At 41.4% G+C, this 5,430-nt stretch overlaps 1 long non-coding RNA gene across 1 annotated transcript; it reads left to right on the plus strand.

The window, feature by feature from the left end:
* Positions 1-836: 836 nt before the first annotated feature.
* Positions 837-3,595, plus strand: LOC118575811. The gene is made up of 3 exons (XR_004943893.1): positions 837-960; positions 2,824-2,948; positions 3,524-3,595. It is a non-coding gene; the product is annotated as an uncharacterized LOC118575811 (long non-coding RNA).
* Positions 3,596-5,430: the final 1,835 nt, after the last annotated feature.

Here is a 5,430-nt window from a genome sequence, read left to right on the forward strand (position 1 = left end):
GCAGGGTAAGGGTGCCGCCAAATAACTAACAAGTAGGATCTCTTCTTCTGAGACAGATATGGTGCTATTGAGCATTTCATGAAATACACATTTCACTGACTTGTGAAAACCTCTCTGTCATAGAGTGCTTTCTTAACATCTTTATTACATTGAGATATCAGGCACAGCAACTTAGAATGGGAAAAATTGATCATAGCACAAAATTCCAGGTAATAGTTCCATTTTGGAGAAATCAAGGTAAGAGCTCAGCTAATCATATCACATCTACAGCCAAGAGCAGAGACAAACAACTGTACCCATGTTGCCTGTTTATTTATGCTTATGCTCTAGGTTCTTCATATTTACACAGTATAGGTTGCAGATAATGAAGAGATTTTGCCCACTTTAGGGAGTCTTATCTCAATTAACAATTAACAAAATCCAACAGAGACATGTTCAAAGTAAATTTGATTTATATAATTTCTCATAGAGTGTCCCTCCTCCCAGGTGACTAGTTTAATTCAAACTGATAACAAAAATTAAGAATCACACTGCCCACGCATCACTGTCAGGATTTGTGGAGATTTCTGTCTGCATTCAGGAGTGTGGTACTCAACCTGTGGGCCACCATCCCATTGGGGTTTACATATCAGATATCCTGCACATCAAATATTTGAATTATGATTCATAACAGTAGCACACTTAAAGTTAGGAAGCAATGAAACAATTAGGGTTCATCACAATAGGTGTAACTACTGTTAATACAATTTAAAGGGTCAGAGCATTGGACAAATTAAGAACAATTCATCTGGAGTGTCCAGTGGAACCATTTTGTTTATGTTCCAATATATGAAGGGCCTTGCAAAGGATTTTTCTGAATATCCTTTGCTCTATAGGAAACTCATGTTCTGTGTGGAAGACTCCAGCTGTCTGGACACCTTTACTACCCAGTAACAGCAGAACACATGGAGCTACTCAACAGTGAGTACAACAACCACTACACACATGCTGATGACACAGATTTTAGTCACACTGAGCTGCATGACCATATCACACTCCTATGAGTACTTGTTCCTAGGCTGTGACAGCCTCTTTCTCTAGCATAACTCTGACTAGCTGTTTCCTGTAGACTCTTTAACAGGAAAATGTTTAAAAAGTGTCCTTCTAAGTCAGCATTAAGTCTATAATATCTTGTGATTAATGAGATAAGGAGATGCAGGAAATTATGAAGAACTGTAGCATATATAAATTTCTATGATATCTTTACCTTGTGTACATAATATTTCAGTAGGAGATAAAGCTTCAGTTCCACACATGTAAAACAACAAAGGATGTCCAATCGATTGGTGAGAGATCTCTGGCTTTGGATGAAGGGGATGCTGAAGGGCTTCCCTTGTTTCCCAGCAGAGGCTCCTGCAAAGGTCAGCTTGACTTGTAGTGTATTATGAGGAAAGAGCATTAGCAGGGAAGCAATGTAAGTTCCCATGACATCTGCAGCTCTTCCCTGGACATTCTATTGTATCCTGGAGATCCCTGGCAACATCTGTGATGTCACCTACATTATGGCAACACCAACTGCCCTTGGGAAGTTTATTCAATGTCTTCACCATTTACTGGTGAACATGTTGGCATCCTGAAGAGTCTAATTCAGAAAGAGAATGGAAAGGGTAGAGAGACAAGAGAGTGACAGAAGAAAGCTGACCTTCAGCCTCAGAGTAAAACATCAAGAATGAAATGGTCAAGATAATTGTGTAATGAGTTCTGTGGAGGAAAAGAGAAGCTTCTTGGAGGAAGTGGTCTTGAACTGAATCTTCCAGTAATGGGGCACAGAAAGCTGGAGTCTCTGGGAACCAACAGAACATCCCTGTGTGTCATGACTCTTGAAATTCAAGGATTCCAAGAAATTAATTGTTCTGTCTCTAAGGTTAGGAACTGGTAAGGACAAAGCTTTATGCTGGGAACTTTCGGCTTTTGTTCCTTTTGGAGGATGGGCACTGAGGAATGAACATGAGACCAACATTTAAAGCAGGAGGGATTAATGAGGTGTGCCCATTTCAAGACAGGACATCACAGTACTTCAACCACACTGGCTAACTTTAGGTACTTCCCAGCTGTTCTGTGTGTCCTACGTTGTCAGTGAAATGACATGTTGAGTCCGGTGATCATGTTCTACTCTTATATATCTTCTCCATCAATAGCTATATGGCTAGAGTGAACTGTGTAGATAATTGAGCAACTTCTAAATGACAGACATGATTGTAACTATGGCGATTTACTCATGACTCTCTCTCCTTGGCTACTAGGAACATGTGCTATAATGACAGAGAGAACCAGATAGATGAGATAACCACTTCCCTTCAAATAGAGTAGATAGCTGACTTCCCCAGAGGGGGCATCAGAAGCTGGGACAAAATAATTTGGGGTGTCACTGATTCATTGGTAAACAAACTTTCTCAAGCATTTATTTAGGACTCAGAGTAGTCTGTCCGTCCTCTTTGCCTTGTCATACTGCAAGTTAATTTGTGAACATTTACCCACAAGTAGCACCATGGAGCCACCCTCCCACTAAACCTTCCTCAACAAGATGCAGGTGAAGCAGAAGGTTCCAACACTGACCAGTCAGCTACAGAAAGTGACCATTGAAAGAAATTTGCTGTGAGCAACCTGATTTTTGTCACAGAAGAGAGCATGAAGAATAGGTTTTCATTCTTTCAAACCCTGTGGTTTCAATCTCAGACCCACTCTGCCATCATTAATTCATTTTATATAAGTTCTGTGTTCCTGGTAGGCTGCATCTCCACAGTATGCTTTTGTCCAAAATTGTGTCTCTGAATCTTTCCAAAGGTAGAAGAACCTCAAATGTGGACTGGAATGACATGAGGACAAAGACTATTCTGCTTCCCCTAAAAAGAAACAAAAACAGAGCCTATAGCAGGAGTCATAGTATTCATGGATTGAGGCAGTAGCATGTGAGTTCCCAGCATGCATTATATCAAGTGCTGGCTAGTGTGAGATGTTAGTTGCTGTGAGTTTGTGTTGATTGTTTTGATACTTGCTTGGATAGGCCTTGTTTGTTTGGTTCTCCAAGCAGCAGTTGGAGAGGCCTTGTCACATATCTAAATGTGTGGATACAGGGACTGAGACAGATCCCTGCTCCCTTTGTTTCTCTCTGAGAGGACACACCTGCATGCATTTGTTAAGCATCAAATTGATAGAGTTCTCTCACTCTTGCTCTCTCTTTCTCTCTCTCTAAGTATCTCTTTCTTTGTCTGTCTGTCTCTCACATACATGCAAATGTGTTGTGTTTTTTTGATATGTTTGTGCATGTGTATCTCCCTAGTTCCCTGCAAACAGGTGTCTGTGGGTGGGTAGAGCAGTGATACCTTGGTGAAAATTGGGAGCACCACTTTGAACTTTATAGTTCTGCCAGTGTACTTACTTTGTGACACATAGATATACCCTTGGGGAGTTTATAAATCTGCCATGATGTTGAGTCCCATCCTCAAAACTGTTCATGATGTTATTTTGGTCTTCATTTTGACAGGTACCATCATTGAGAATTTATTTTTGAAGACAGGAGAAACATCTTCAGAGATCCTAGAGGGTACACACCTTTGGAGTAGACACTAGTGAAATTCTTAAACAGTTATTTCAGCAAGCGTACTAAGAGAGCTCATGCAGCTTCAACTTTCATCATCTAAACTTCCTGCCTCTGCTGAACTAATGACCCACTAGCTGTAAGTAAATGGTTTGCAACTCTGTGGGTTTGGTCCCAGGATTTGACACCAACAATATAAGTGAATTTGTTGCAACAACTCAAGGGAAAGGTGTCGACTACCTGGGGAGTCAGGCAACACCTTGAGCTGCTGACTACAACTCTGATGGATGGAACTGCAAGGAGATAGTTTAGCCCTGGAGGACAAGGTATCTCACACACAGTGAACTGCTCAGAACAACAGCTCTGCCCTTAAGGTGTCCTGGACACCTGGAGACAGTTCAGCCTTTGAGGTGGGAGGTATCTTGGACACCTCAAGCTGCTCCCAATAGCTCTGTTCTGAAGTTTTCCTGGAGACATAGAGCTGTTTAGCACAGCTCTGACAGCTAGATTGCAAAAAAGCAACCTAACACTGGTAGGGAAATTTTTTAGACTTCTTGAGAAATTCAGGCCTAGGATTGATGGGGGATGATCTCTCTGCAGGATATAACAATCCTGCTCTTCTGCTTTAGAGCTGCTACAGCTGAGCTTTGCTCAGCCCCTCTTAAATGGGCTTCCTAGCAAAGCTTTGCTTCTCTGGCCTAAGATATTGCTTCTTTTGCTACACTCTGCAATAAGGGAAAACCCCTGTAGAAATGTAGCAATGTCCTGTGGCTCTAGAGAAAAGCATTACTTTTTTTTAGTTCTTTATTGCTCTGTCCACTCAGTTATGTCTCAGCAAAGATCTTCTGTTCAGCTCCTCTTTGCTCTGACCTTTCAGCTCTCTCTTGTTTTGTCCACTGAGGGATGTCTCAACAAGGATCTTCTCTATGCCAGTGAATGAAGTTCTTCACACCCAAAACTCTTTTAAGAAAGACATTTATTTGGGAAGGAGGTGTCTAGGAAAGTAGCTGCCTCTACTGAGGTGGAGAGAACAGCCTTTTTTCTAACTGACAAGGGAGGGTGGTTTACACAGGATGTTTTGGAGTTGACTTGGGGTCCATGGTTATACTGTCCCACTCTGTGACTGGTTCATTTCTCAAACAGTTGGCCAGGGACAGAGATGTCTCTGATCTTACTGAGCCTAACTGTGTTTCTTTCTGCCCTGATCTGAATATTCTTTCCCTAGTTCTGGGATCCAGCATCAGGGTGGGTATTTTAGTCAGAAACTTTTCCCTACAATAGCAATTTTAATAAATTCCTGAATTTTCCAGTACTTAGGAGATAGGACGTGGCATCCCATGACAACCAGTAGTCTAGAAAACACCCTGAATTTCTGTGATACTTGAGGAATATTTGTCTCTAGATTCAGGACCTACCACCAGCCAAATCCTTTGTATGAAAAGCTTAAGATGGAGCATAAGCAGGTCATGTCACACATGCAGAGCTTAAAGAATGAGAACACCAAGGCCTCAGATAAATTAAATGATCTGGCTGAGGATTCAGTCTTCTATTGTTAAGTGCCTGTCTTTCAGGGGACCACAGCATTGTGCAATGGCCATCTCTGGCTTTTCTTGTTGCTGTACTGCATAGTCTGAAGCTCTGGTTCCAGTCTTTCTGCCTCTTTGCATGCATCCTTAGCAAGTAGTGCTTTGTCTTATGCTTCTAATTCTCAGCTTTGCCAATAGTGAATGAGACCATTAGCTACTTCCAACACCATATTGTCATACTTAATGGGTCTAGAACTACTATTTTTAATCTTCCTAATGCCATAGCCATTTAAATACAATTCCTCATGTTGTGAAATTCAACCATAA

Source organism: Onychomys torridus, unplaced genomic scaffold, assembly GCF_903995425.1.
Source record: "Onychomys torridus unplaced genomic scaffold, mOncTor1.1, whole genome shotgun sequence".
Taxonomy (NCBI): Eukaryota; Metazoa; Chordata; class Mammalia; order Rodentia; family Cricetidae; genus Onychomys; species Onychomys torridus.